The sequence below is a fragment of the Oxyura jamaicensis genome, chromosome 1 (assembly GCF_011077185.1).
Source record: "Oxyura jamaicensis isolate SHBP4307 breed ruddy duck chromosome 1, BPBGC_Ojam_1.0, whole genome shotgun sequence".
Lineage (NCBI taxonomy): Eukaryota > Metazoa > Chordata > Aves > Anseriformes > Anatidae > Oxyura > Oxyura jamaicensis.
The window spans coordinates 78946619-78962027 of NC_048893.1; positions in this window are offsets into that span (position 1 = coordinate 78946619).

Genomic DNA, 15409 nt, shown 5'->3' on the forward strand with positions numbered 1-15409 from the left:
GACACATGACAGAATCATAGAATCATTAGGGTTGGAAAAGACCTCCAAGACCATCTTGTCCAACCATCACCCTCTACCACCAATGTCACCCACTAAACCATGTCCCTAAGCACCATGTCCAACCTCTCCTTGAACATCCCCAGGGACAGTGACTCCATGACAGGTTATCATCCCAGAGATTTCCTTCTTCCTTACATTTGAAATACCAGCAAGCCACATGTACTGTAGCACCAAAAAAAAAAATATTTAAACAAGATCATCAGTTTTTAAAAGTTAGAATTATAGTGTCATTTAATCATATTTCAGCAGACTTGCTGAAAGTTTCAAAGTCTGTTAGGGTGATTGTGTCTTTTCCCTGGCAATAGCTTTTGAACTACTGACCCATTAGGTCAATAAGATATGAAACATCTCTGACTCTATAACATTTGATTAAGAAGTTAACAGTTACAAAGAAAAGAGGAACCAGTTATCGTAACTTTCACTGAGGAGGAGGATGCTGTTGAAGATCAGCAGTCATATGTCTTGTACAGCAGCTACATGACCAGCTGGTCAGTGGATGACTACAGGTTAGTCAGAGAGCAAACAAATAGTTCTCAGTTAGCCAGAACATGCACTGCCTCTTGCCCTAGCCAGAAGAACAGAAATATAGAAAAATTGGGTTATAAGAATTAGGACACTGAGAATTCATAAAAAGCAGTTTAAAATGAAGGAGAAAGGAGTAGACAACATGTAAGTCAAGAAGTCAAACTGTTTTAGTTTTTGGTGTTTATTTAACAGGTTGGTTTAAAAATAAGTATTTTTACAAATCATTTTAAAATTATAACAGACATATGCTGAGTTCAGATTAACCTTTTAGAATACAGCCAATTAACTAAAGTAAAAATTTAATAAAGCCCTACAAGTTTCCTCCAACATTTTGAAGATCAAACTACTGAGCAAGTATGTCATTAGTAACAGTCCAGAAAACAGTTTACAAAGGTGTTCAGCCAGTTTTTGACAAGAGCAGTCTGTTCATGTCCCCACAGAATATTTCCTTTCTTCTGTTTATTCACCTGGTTCAAAGTAATGACTAGTTTATTCAACCTAATAAAGGCTTAGGGGACTGCAAAAGCGTGGAAATTGCTTTTTCCCTCCGTATCTACAAATAGGAACTAGTTCTGAGGAGATGACAGAGTTCAAGAAGCATTTGGACAACACTGTCAGACACAAGATCTGTCAGCTTACAAAGACAAAATTTTGTCTCTTCATCTCTTCACAGTCTGTATCCTCTCCAAATAAGTTAGCATGCATGTCACACACAAAAATAGGCAAGTCATTCACTGGTTAGCCCTATTGCTGTGGTCACTGAAGAAGACAGTTCAAATGTTTCACTTGGAAGTACAAGGAAGCAACAGCTTTAGAAGCTTGGTTGTGAGTGAAGGAAAAAAAAAAAAAAAAAAAAAAAAAAAAAGCAGTGTTAACTACATGCCAGCAGAGGGAAACACAGCCTCAAGAAAACAAACTCAAAACTCCTTTGGAGATGTTTTTACCTTGCTGTTTACCCATCATATCCATTGAAACTGACTGATTTACCCAGAGATTAATTAGACTTAGAGAAATGTGGTAAGATACATCATCTTGTTTCCTGTATATACTATGTACACCACCAGAAATATATAAAAGTGATCTTTGATTTGCATTGCTTTTGTTAATACATGACTATGACATCTTCAGCTTGATTTTTTTCAAGGTTGTTAAGTGCTTCCCATTCTATGTGAAGTTAATGGATCTAGAATTCATTTGGCAAAATACGATCCTAAGTCAGCATAGTTAGAAGTGACTTCCGTGTGTTGGAATTCACAACTTTCACCTTGAAAGATCTCATTCAACTATTAGTCACTGCGGCAGTAAGTGCATGCTTTTGATAAAACCATTTCTGAAAAGAAGAAACAGAAGGAACTCTATGAGTACTTCTCCTGCACCTGTTCTGAAGTACTTCCCCTGCATCTCTGTCCTGAACATGATGACTAACACCCTTTCTATGCAAAATAGAAGTTCAAGATCAGGCATGCAGGTCAGGTTCAGAAAGGCAGCGCTAGATTTTATTAGAAGGGGAGGATTTCTGTTCTTATGGAGGTATGTTCAGACAGCATGCACCCAAAACACTGGGAGAACTTCTAGTTATAATAAGGAAGGTAGGATCTTTAAAAAGTTTTCCAAGAGTGGGCCTGCCTAGGAGTGTGAATTCCAGTTCTCTGAAAGTTGTCACCATCCAAGCTCAGAGCATCTGCTTCCAAACCCCTCCAAACCAGCCTACTTCTCATACTCATTGTTCTGGCGCCTAAGCATTACATCTGTTAAAGGGCACTTATAAAATTATTAAAATATATAAATATTAATTTAATATATATTTGAATAAACATTAAATAATAATTAAAAGATGTGTAACTCCTTCAGACAACCAAAGCAAAAATGCACACTGTGACCTGCTTGCCAACTCTACACAAACAAAATAATGCAGCATAGCATGCCCCACTCGAGGACACTCAATGCAGCGATATTAAATACCAGTCATTTGGGCTAAGGGAAAGAGATGGAAATTTAATTAAACTTGATAGTAACGATGATGTAATTTTGCAAGATTTGGATCCCTTAAGAATACATTACCTTCTTTCCCCTTGACATGTCCGAAGTCAGAGACAGCCTCATCCTAGATGCTATGAGCACCTTCTTTTCTCTCTGAAGTCAGAAGGCATGGACCAAGTTAAGCACACTGAATCATTTCCCACAAAGCATCACAAATGTGTTACCCTGACTCTTACTCCTCTTCTGCCTCCACTGTGCAGAAGAGTTTGTTGCCACTGAACGCAGAGAACTGATATCACTTTGTGAGTTTGGGTCATCTAAAGTGTGTCTACAGAACATGCTAAGTATTAAATTTCTGTGACTGCATCCCACCTTCTGCTTCTATCATCTTCAGCTGCGTGCAGCTCACTGGGAGCTCCCTAAGTGAAAAATCAAATTGTGACAATTCACCCTGGGAAGGGAGGTCACCACCACCCTTTCCCATGAGTATGTAGGCTGGGAAATGCATTAGCTGCTCAAGAACGGATGGCCATAGATTCTACCTGTAAACGTGGTGTGTCTCTACACTAATTCCACGAGGGTGAAAAACAGGATGTATGCAAAGCACAAAAGTCAGCCTATGTGCAGAATCTTGCTTGCTTTTCATCTCTCAATGTAATGGATCCCAAATTAGAATGGATAGCAATCCCTGCATCACAGGTATGTTACAACGTTTAATTATTGGCATATAGTTTTCCTGCATTCTTCCGTCTTGTCTTCTGCTTTGACTGTATGCCTTTGAGTACATTTGTCTTTTTGTAAAGCCTAGAATACCGCACACTCAATGCCACTGTCCTCTAAATAAGTAACTGAACTTCCAAAGAAACACAGCTACTTCTGCTAGTGTAAAGCCCATCAGGAATTCCATAACGGTGAAGAAAAGCATAGTTAGGAACCCCTCTCATCCTCCTACTACCACATCATCACTACACCAAGCATAGTCAGCTGCATCTAACCAAAGCCATACTCCACCAATGTTTCCCATACAAGCAAACTGACTCCCTATGACATCTGATGAAATCAGGACCGGGGTGTTGTAACAGAAAGTTACACACACCCACTTATCAAAATAGGTGGTTGGACTAGATGATCTTAGAGGTCTTTTCCAACCTGAATGATTCTATGAAAATCTGAAAATTTAGATATTGAAAATACTTTTTGCTTCCCTCCAACTACAGGGCTTCTTCTCTTCTCCTGTTTCAGGGTTTGCTTGTTCCAGAATGAAGTCTCATAACTGGGCTGCTATTTTTCATTTTAATTTCTTACTTACAAACTCTTCTGCTTTCAAAATAAATGCACCATTATTCAAATTAGACTAAGATGAATCCAAACCACTGAAAGATTCAGGCTGAATGATTTTGTAAAGGTGTTCTTCTCTCAGTCTTACCCTCCAAACAGGGCCACAAAAAGCTGTGCTGTGTGATATTACAAAGAGAACTAGGGAGATATTCTTCCCTGTTACACAGCTCTGGCCACAGGGCTAGAAAGAAAGGACAAGAAAACTGCGGTGGTTACTTCTTTTTTACTCTGAAAGCCCTAGCTTTGCAACCAGCCTTTTCCCCCACCAAAGATACAACCTCTACAGCTAGAAGTGATTCTGCCTCTTCTTTACCTGCTTCCTCCTGTCTCAATTCCACATTTTTAGAGACAAGCAGTGTCACCACCAGTGTCACAAGCTGAACATGGGCATCTGGAATGCTCGGAAGTCACACCCCATTCTTTTCTCTTGGAAGCTCAAATCAAAACACCACTATACTCTTCTGCATCTCTTTATCCTGGATCTTAAGAACTGTAGGGAAGAAATGATAATACTTTGGACAGCTCTAACAGCTGCTGTATGCTCCCTCTACGAAGGAAAAGATGGACAGAACTAGGAGGATTTTTTTTCTTCATTAGAAATATTCAGAAGCCCTGACACAAAAAGGGTAAAGATTTTATTTATTTATTTATTTTTATTATTTTTTAAATGAAAAAGATCAAAAAAAAATGGAGCAGTTTTAACTCCATCTCTGACAGAAACTCTTCCTAGTGGCTTTCAGGTGCTTTTGGAGCCCACTACTACTCATCTCACTTCCATAAACTGGGACAGCAGATCCACAACAGACCAGGACAAACAAATGCAGAAGGCAAGAACTTGCCTGTATCTCAAACACACACATTTGCAAAGCAAGAAAGAGCACAGCAGTAATCACTGACCTCACCAACTGGCAGGAAGAAGTACTCTTTATTCTAACCAGTGAAGCATGCCAACATCTAAGATGAAGTGCATAAGCCAAAAAACAATGCAAGGTCCCGCATCTGGGCCAGGACAATCCCAGGCACAAATACAGGCTGGGCAGAGAATGGATTGAAAGCAGCCATGATGAGGACCTGGGGGTGTTGGCTGATGAGAAGCTCAACATGATTCAGAAATGTATGCTTGCAGCCCAGAAAGCTGACCATATCCTGGGCTGCATCAAAAGAAGCATAACCAGCAGGTCAAGGGAAGCGATTCTCCCCCTCTACTCTGCTCTTGTGAGACCCCACCTGGAGTAATGCGTTCGGCTCTGGAGACCCCAGCACAAGAAGGACATGAAAGTATTAGAATGAGTCAAGAGGAGGGCCACAAGGATGATCAAGGGGCTGGAGCACCTCTCCTGTGAAGACAGGCTGAGGGAGTTGAGGTTGTTCAGCCTGGAGAAGAGAAGGGGGCCTACAGGAAAGCTGGGGAGGGACTCTTTGTCAGGGGGCATAGTGATAGGACAAGGAATTAAAATCTTAAACTGAAAGAGGGTAGATTTAAGTCAGATATATGAAAGAAATTAATCACTGGAAGTGCTTGCCCAGAGACCCCTCCCTGGAGGTGTTCAAGGCCAGGCTGGATGGGGCTTTGAGCAGCCTGGTCTGGTGGAAGGTGTCCCTGCTCATGGCAGGGGTGTTGGAAATGGGTGATCTTTAAGGTCCCTTCCAACCCAAACCATTCTGTGATTCTGTGATTATTAGCTTCTGTTTTGCTTACTAGCCTGTGCACCAGCAGGCTAGACTTGGGGGGTTATGGAAGAGTAAGCACAGAATGACAGCCTCTCCATTGTGTATTACACCTCTGAGGCTTTTGAGGCAACTTTGACATTGTATTGCATGCTTCTCCTTCGCAACATTATCATCCCAACAGAGGAAGTCCTCTGAAGTAGCATATCTGGAAAAATATTGAAATGATGACTGCGTGGGATGACAAAGTGGCAGAGAAGATGATTCGATGAGTAGTTCCAATCTGATACCTAGAGCTTGAGATAACCTGAAGTAAATATACAGTAATAAACCAAGCTGTTCAGAGAGGGAAAGAGTGGGTTGGAGAAGCAATCAAGGTGACAGAGCAAAAGATAAGGAAAACGACCCAGAAAAAAAAAAAAGTGGAAACACGAAAAAAAAAAAAAAAAAGAAAGACAGTGATCAAAACACAGCTGTCTGCTTAGATCATGCACAACTGGGAATGCAGGCCAGCCAAGTTAGAGGTTTTCCAGAGCTTATTATAAACATAGTTACAGCCTCTCTCCCTGTATGGCCCTGATACAAACGCACTCCACCCCAAGACCTCATTACACTAAGGAGACCCAAGTTTTACAAGTGCTCCATTTCTGTAGCCGGCACAAAACCGCAATTCCAGTTAGGAGGAAATGCAAGAAGTGCAAAAGGAACCATTTATACCTGGTTTTCCTAGCAGTTACAGCACAGGTCAGTAATAACACCATAGGCATGTTCTCATGCTGTTTCCACTGTACCGTTTGAGTCAAATAGTAATATTCAAATATTTTATTATGAATATCCAAGTACTATATAATTATTGATACCCAGTATTCATATCCAAAGGATACAAAGGAAATACACAGAGGAATAAAACTTGTTACTAACACATTCTTGACCATAGTTCTTTAGTGAGAGCCCTTAAGTGAGGTACACGAAGACTGCAAGGAGATCAATCCCTCTCCCCAAATTGCTTAATCAGTGCAAGAGCCAGAGACCTATTGATCTTTTCAGTATTGAAGTTTGCTGGCTATTGCTCACTGAGACATTGAATTGAAAGTACACATCTTCATTAACTTAACATTCTACCTTGTTGAGAACCAGAGGTATTTATAAAACTACACAACTAGCATCAGTTTTCACTTGTGTGAAGCACAAGTCTTCACAGTGTTTCACTAACGAGAAATTTAAAGAAATACATGCAAGATCTATATAACCTTAGCTCTTGTCAGGAAAAACATACAGTAAGAATTCACGTATCCACGTACATAACTGCCAAAGCCCCAGATTCAAACACACCTTATCTTAATAAAGAATCTCTGATTGGTTAACAGAGGTACAGTTCTATTTCTCTCTAGCAGTCACAAATGCTATCAAGATAGCATAATTCTCCTTTTAAAACCCACAAAACTTGTACTCTCAGGGACTTAGGTGAACTGATAACATGACTGATAAAACCAAGGCCTGACACTGGGTTTCCAAAGCACTTTAGAATGCTTGGGAATTAAATTGCTGGGGAAAAAATAAAAACAAAAACACAGCCTAATATGATGGAGAACATCCAATGTGGTTTACTTTTACCTTTCTGGCTTAGCTGTATCAAATCATAGAACCATAAAATCACAGAATGGTTTGGCTTGGAAGAGCCAAAAGATCATCCACTTCTAGCCCCCCTGCCATGGTCAGTGATGCAACCCACTAGATAAGGTTGCCAAGGGCCTCATCCAGTCTGGCCTTGAACACCTCCAGGGATGGGGCATCCACAGCTTCTCTGGGCAACCTGTGTCAGTGCCTCACCACCCTCTGAGTGAAGAATTTCTACCTAACCCGTAATCTAAATCTCCCCTCTTTTAGTTTAAAACCTTTCCCTCTTGTCCTAACAATATCTGCCCAAGCACAAGGTTGCTCTCCATCTTTTTCATGAGAACCCTTTGAGTATTGAAAAGCTGCAATGCAGTCACCCCAGAGCCTTCTCCAGGCTGAACAGCTCCAGCTTTCTCAGCCTTTCTTCACAGGAGAGGTGCTCCAGCCCTGTGATCTTCAGGGTACTCCTCTGCACCCGCTCTAACAGATCCACATCCTTCTTGTGCTAGGGTCCCCAGAGCTGGATGCAGTAGTGCAGGTGGGGCCTCGCAAAGACAGAACAGAGGGGGACAGTCACCTCCCTCATCCAGCTGGCCACTTCTCTTTTGATGCAGCCCAGGATGCATGTGGCCTTCTGGGCTGCAAGCATGCACTGCCTCATGTCGAGCTTTTTGTCCACCAGAACACCGAAGTGCTTCTCTGCAGGGCTGCTCTCAACGAGTTCTTCTCCCAGTCTCTGTAATGTCTGGGATTGCCCAGACCCATGTGCAGCACCTTGCACTTGTTGAACCTCATTAGGTTCACATGGGTCCACTTCTCAAGCTTGTCCAGGCCCCTTTGGATGGCATCCCTTCCTTCTGTTGCATCAACTGCACCACTCAGCTTGGTGTTATCTGCAAAGTTGCTGAGGGTGCACTTGATCCCACTGTCTCTGTCATTAATGTCTATGTCAAAGCTGCAAGATCAACAGATTTCTGAAGTTAACCAGCACTTGAAGAAAGGGAAATTGGTAAAGAAGATACAAAGAAAAAACACACACTCACATGAATTAGAAGTATTAACTCTTTTATTCAGTTCTCTGTGTCTGTAAGATAGCGTTCATTATGACTGCTAACCCCATGTCTGGACATTTCCCCATTCCACTTTACTTTTGGTCTGTCCCTTCTTCCCTTTACTGTGAAGGGGGCATTACCAAGACATAAGTGTCCCAATAAGAAGGAAAGCACACATCCTGCTGATGCAGAGAAACCTAGAGAAAAAATCATTCAAAGAGTTAGGCTTTTCCCAAAAAACTGTGCATCAAAAATGTAATCAGGTATCATAAAAAAGATTTCTGTAGCTAGCATCTATCTCATTTCCTTGATATCTGCATTACAGGTGCACCAAGGGCGGAGCCACGGGTTATCAAACTCCTCTTCTGACCTAGGAAAAGGCCCTTCCAGTTCAAGGAGTGAGGTACAGCGTTCTAAAGGTGAAATCTAGTTCCTGTTACCTTTCCTGCAGGTAGAGGAGTTCAGTCTCTGCAACTGCTGATCCATCAACTTTTCACAAGCATTACATTCCTGTGGAAATATTTCATGTGGAAGAAAAATTGTATATTAAGTTCAGCAAAGTCAAACTGCAACTTATTTCCGCCTAGTATCTCATGAAGTAAGACTTCCATATTTGCCATTTGGTAAACAAACATTTCCATTTAGGCATGCACAAGCATTTCTACACCGTAATACATATGTGCTACTCCTCCCACACACTGCTCTAAGGATAGGTGGGGCAAGTAACTAATATTTCTGTTGTTTCTTTTGCCTTTGTGTTTGTAAGTTGGGAAATATAAACATCAGCTTACCAAGTGTCCTCCTGAAACTCATAAAATACTATACATTTTTTGTGCTTAATACACAATGCTGATGAACAGACAGAATCCAGGGAATAATATTAGCAGGCAGGACTTTGCACAGTAGTGGTGAGGAAGACAAACTATACATGCCTCCTTGGGTAAACCACACTTCTTGTAAACACCAGATATGAAATATTTGCGATATATTTACAGCTGTACCAACAATCAATACAATGCTCCCATTCCTCACCATCATATAACTGAAAGAGTCATCTTGACTCCTGGCCTTCCACTACATTGATAAAACTGAACTGAGTGGATACGTGTGTATACAGCTTCTGCTCAATCTTCTTTCTGTGCTTCAGGACGCCTTCCTGGTTTGTCCATGTAATACTGTGTATTGTATTCACCTGTCCAGATCCTTCCTCCCTAAGATGTAAGTACTTTATGACACTGATAAACTAAGTATCAAGGATGCTTACTAGTGTCATTGCTTCTACCATAAACAGGACACATGCATAGCAAAAATGTGTGACAGGCCAAAGAGGTAGCAACAACTGGGTTACTGCTTTTTCCTCCCACTTTAACAAGTGCCATTTTGTACATGAGAGATTATCCTATAAAAATCTGGAAATAGCACATATTCCCAAAAAACTATCAATGTAATAGTGTTTTCTGATTAAAATATTTTAATCCAAAAAATTCCAATGACCTATCATAAAACTCCATTCCGATTCCATTCCTGTGTTGAAGTATATTTGAAATTGTACTGCAATTTGTCTAAAACAAAAATTCACACCTTATTTTGTGTATGTCTTAGTTTAAGCCACAGATTAATGTAATATAGTACTGGTGGGAAAACACAACTGCACTTTCTGGTAGCAAATATTCAATATACTGTTTGACAAAGAATTTTGCTACTACATTAAAAATATAAAGATCTGCATAATTAATGTTAGGCTCGAACTCTGGATTCACTCAGTCAAGGTCCAGATTAGCACAGCTGACATTTCTCAGCTAGAGAGCTCTCCAAACCTATTTCCCCTGTTCAGCTAACCTCAGCCTGAAGAACCAGAGACATTTTAGCAGCCAATACTCTTTTTAATAAGGTACGTACATGTACAGAAGTACATCAAAGAGTTCTGAATGCAATGAAAGATGTAATTCTATGTATGCAACACTTTCAAAGTCCTTTCTCACATGTTTCTTTACCTCCTCTTATTGATAGATATACCCAAAAGCCTTCTCCCTAGCATCATCAGTGAGTGCCTAACTGAGACTGGGCTTTGGATATCACTATCTTGTAGGTAGGCATTTTGACTGCTTATCCATTCTGCTTCCTATGGGAATGAACAACCAAATGACATATATAACTCCTTAAGCACACCTCCTTCCAAACCAAAACCAAAATCTATTGCTGAGACAGTGTGATATGTAATAGCATCTACCAGTTGCCTCCATGTAGAAAAGTAGACTTAGTAGACACAGAAATTCACATAAATCTTTTATGAGCCCTTTCTCACCCACAAACTAGGCAGAACTTAATATGTTGATACACTACTATCCAGACTCTGTACATTCCATTAACACTTGCACTGTTTCTAAATGCAACAAAAGGGGAATGCAGAAACACCCTCAAAATGCTCTTCCTTAAATTCACTGTAAACGTCAACTTTTCTATCAGCCTAATTCATAACCTACTTCTCCTCCATAGTGAGGAACTTGTCCTCTCTTCCCTTCACATATACACCAACCCTTCCCTGCCCACGGAAGCCTATGAATAAGAATGGCAAGTATTATTTTTCCATTCTTCAAATCCATTCCAGATCAGGGTTGCAGAGAACAGTATCGGTTGCTTTACTATGTCATATCTAGTAGAAAAAAAAAAACACTTTGTATCAACAGTCACATGTAAAAATGTGGAGGATCTACGAGAATACTCTAAATCCGTGCTTGTCTTATACCCCAAAAATCTTTTCTTAACAGCTGACTGAATCACCTAAAATGGTGGTCCCTGCTAAAAAGACTTACATACATTTTTATGCCTCTAAGCCTTACCTAAAATGGCTTCCAAAAACTGCTGAGAAGCAAAAGCTCAGAGGTTCGGGGACAGATGACCAACTCTTCCTTCCAAAAATTACTGTCATCTAGACTCAGCACAGTAACATTTTTAATCCACATGACCATCCATTCTAGTAGGCAAGTACTACAGCTAGTTTCCATATCAACAGCTCTATAATCAGCATTGAGCTCTCTTCCTTGATATCCAGTCCCCAAAGGCTAGCATGCCTATCATTTCTTATGTTCAGAAAGTCTGGTGATATTCCTCCTTACAACAAAAAGCTGGGAATGCTCAAGATCAGCAAAAGCTGTTTTACTGCCTTCTCTCCATCTCTGATGACAGACTGATATATGCTTAGACTCCTTTGCCTCTACTACCAGAAGATACTTTCTCCCTTTCACATCCTTCCTGTCGGACTGAATGTAAAAACTTTCTCTATGTGGCTCCATCAGGTAGGAGATGCAGTTAAAATGGAGGTCTTGCTATGATGAAACATACTAATTACTTGTGCAACAATAACTCTTTGATGATGTTTATATCATTGGTCTCCAAAGTGGGGTGCACAAGACAATCCATTAGGGTGCAAAAAGAAATTATTTTTGGTACCATTAATAAATTAAATGAAATACTTTTTAGGACAGAATTTGTTTCATCTTTATCTGGTCCTTTCTTTTATTTCTGTGTATGTTTAATAATGTACATAATAGTACAGTAGTACCTGTACATACTCTATAAATAAATGAATATACATATATTGGGGTGCGTGATCAAAATGTTTTATGGGATACACAAAAAAAAAACATTTTATGGGAAAGGGATGCACATCAAAAACGTGTGAGACGCTGAAGTCTACATAACTGAAGAGGTGGTTAAAACTACTCACTGTTAGTCATTACATCAGAAACACTACAGATTTTACATTTCTCACTGTCTCCCACTTCCATACGCAATTTAACTTTTGGTCTTTTGAGTATTTTTTCTATCTTGAGATATATGAAATCTCGATAAAGCACACTGTCCTCTACTGTCATGGTGTTTCTAAGACATCTATCATTTAATCTAAGTGGTGCTCTATAAGTATTATTACACAATAACAAATATTTATGTAAGATTCACAGAAGAGGATAATAGATCTGCTTTTTGGCTTTTTCTGGTTTAGAGCTCTTAGTATTTCCAAATTTGGAACTGACAACATTTGGGTGTCTAGGGGCATTTTGCACTTTTATTTTTCTATCTGTAATCAACCTGTTACCCAACCCTTACATATAAATATTTTATTATTATGTAGAAACATTATTTCTTAAATGTAAAATGTAAAGACATTTAAACATCTCAATTAACAAGATATTATTTATATTGTAATGGGATAAGGACTGGTACACCCACCTAAAAAGCAATTTATCTTCTTTACTTACCAGTTTGGATTTACTAAAATGACTAGCTAAATTAACCAAAAAGAGGCCAGGATTCAAAAACAGAAGGGAAAGCCTCAAAGTGTCTTTTTACGCATATGAAACATTATACCAGAATTTTGAAAAATACATCTAGTTCTATCTGAATAAATGTGCAGCATTGTGCCTTACTGAACAAAATTAGAATGGTTCAAGGATACAATTTAGACTTAGTGTCAAACCAATTTATTTGTTTAAGGTGGATTCCTGCTGTTGTCCCTAAATATCAAATGACCATTATGTACTACATGAGAACCCTGATTTCCTGAAGTGTCATTAGAACATGAAACTGGCTGCTTACTGTGTGCATCTATGAACAACCTTGGACAAAAACAATGAATGTGGGCAATAGTAAAAGATCTTCACACTCAAAGGGGGACCAGGCTTTAGATGCAGAGGAGAAAACACCTGATGAGAAATGTTAGATGTATGTTTACACACATGCAATGTCAGTTACCACCAAGTACAATTGTGATGAACTACTCAAAAACATTTCAAGAAGAGATACATATGTTTGAGAAGTACATAAAAGAATCACCCAAAAGGTAGTATCAGATAGCAGACAGGCCAAAATGAAGTAGCAAAGATTAGACAAGCTCTCAGTCGATGACACTGACCACTGTCTGACAGTGGTCATTTTCTCCCTTCATAAAAATAAAAATCTGTAGATAAAAACTTCAGAATGTTCCTTATTTATTCCCCCTTTTTTTATAAAAACATGTGAAAACAAACATGTCATCAACAGCGTAACTTGGACTGATCTTCTTGTGGAGCAGATAGATGAATGGACTATATTAATTCCTTCCTGTCCTAGTTTTCCGTTTTCTTAAGATGTGGCAATTTTAGTGAAGTTTAAATTTTTAGGGCATATACTGTACCTTACAGAAGCAGTGAGGAAAATGGAATGTTGACTGAAAGACCAGAATTAGGACACCAGGTAACCAAACATTAGATCAGATAGAACTATGTGTCTACTGTACTACAGCTAGTCTTGTGACGGTTAGAATTCAGTAAATTAGACTCACCATTCAAAAGGACAGTTCAGGGACTTTGCCTGTCTCCTCCGTCCCCATTACTCCAGTTAATATTTTGCAATCCATCTCTCCCAGTACTGTAGGTTTCTCAGGTCACAGTCACATGAGTTTCTTCTGCTGCTGCTGCCACCTACCAGTTTTAATATTCTGTTGCAGCAGAAGGGCATATAGAAGAAGTTCTTGTTCAGCACTTACATAATCACCATCCTTTGTCTAAGATGTCATGGTTTTATTCAAGTTCTACAATGTTTCCCTATACACCAGGCAAAGCACTGGGAACAATCAACATGAACAAGGAACAACCAATAAGGCTTTGAAAGCCATTCCATAAGCAGGAAGGAGCATAATCTGCAAAAACATTTTTCAAGCAATATTAAAGATTAACTTCTGTAGAATGCAGTAAATTTTGATTAACTCTCCCCAGTTAAAGATCATTTGCAGACACTACAAAGAACTAGTACTGTCCTTCTTTCAAGAAAATCTTCAAGTAATACTTTGGAAGTAAGACTGGAGATATTAAACTATGAGACAATGTGAATTTCTTCAACAAATTTGAGGAAAATGAATTCTTTTTTAGACGTTACTATAAACCCACAAAGCTCTCCCCCAGAAAGACACCCAACCACATGCCTGAGAAGTGTTACACCCATGTCCTATAGCAGCTGATGTACAAAAATATTACACAAATAAAGGAATAGGCCTGCCCAGTGCTGAGACGCAAGAAGCGGGTGTGTCTGAAAGGAAAAAGCATTAGAAACATAAGTATAACAGGTCTGTAAAATTATCTTAAAAGTAAAATTAAAGAAACAAATTATACACTCAATTATACCAGTGAAATTGGATATCACATAGAGATTCCAGGTTTATCTCAGCATAGCTGAGAGCAAAATTTGGCTCCAAAATGATTCCCTCCCACTGTAATCTGAAGCTGCAATTTATGGTAGTGCTGACAAATTTGCTGCGTTCCAGGAAAACATAAACTGAGAAAAGTTCAGTATTTAATGATAATATAGAGGAGTTATTTAAAGTACACAGAAAAAAAGATTGAAACAAAAGCTAATTCTTTACAGATGTATGAGAAATAAAATATGGCATCAGGAAACGTGGAAGCCTGTCTGAAGGTTAGTATTCTTCTACTTCGAATGGTATTCCAATTGTCTGATATTTACCACTGTATATGAAATACAGATTCTACTCTTCGCACAAAATAAAACCGTAAGTTCTCATCAACTCTGAAGTGGTTTGAGGCTAAGGGAGAGAGTTTACAGAGAAGGATAACATTTACAGGTATTTAGACCTATTAGTGAGGGCAACATAAACTGCATCCCCCATCCTTTGCTAACAAATAATCAGACCCACAACTAGTTGTTTTTTCTTTCCTCTAGAACACACATTCTCCAATCTGTCCTCTTCATAGGATCCAGCTCTACTGAATTTTAGTAAATTTAATTTAATTTCCTAGGTACTCGTTTTTATGTACCTCTCAGCTCCCAATTGATGCAGTTAAATGTTATGCTCACTTTGCAACTGGAAAGCATCATATCTTTCAATAACCTAAGCTAAAATAGTACACTTAAAAGCAAACTACCTAAAAGCGATAAAGTGGTAGAATTAATGTATTACAAAATTCTCTCATATATCTAACATGAGAGGACTTTTAACCTGCCCTAATTTTTGTCTCATCTGAGTAAAGCAAAGGACAGTGACAGATTTCTTAAAGGTCAGCGATATAAGGAGGGGTTATAAAGAAAAGTAGGATGTAATCTAAATATCACTGTTAAAGAAATCATTCAGAAAGTTTCACCAAAATGAACCAACTGGGAAAACAGGAAGAAAGGAA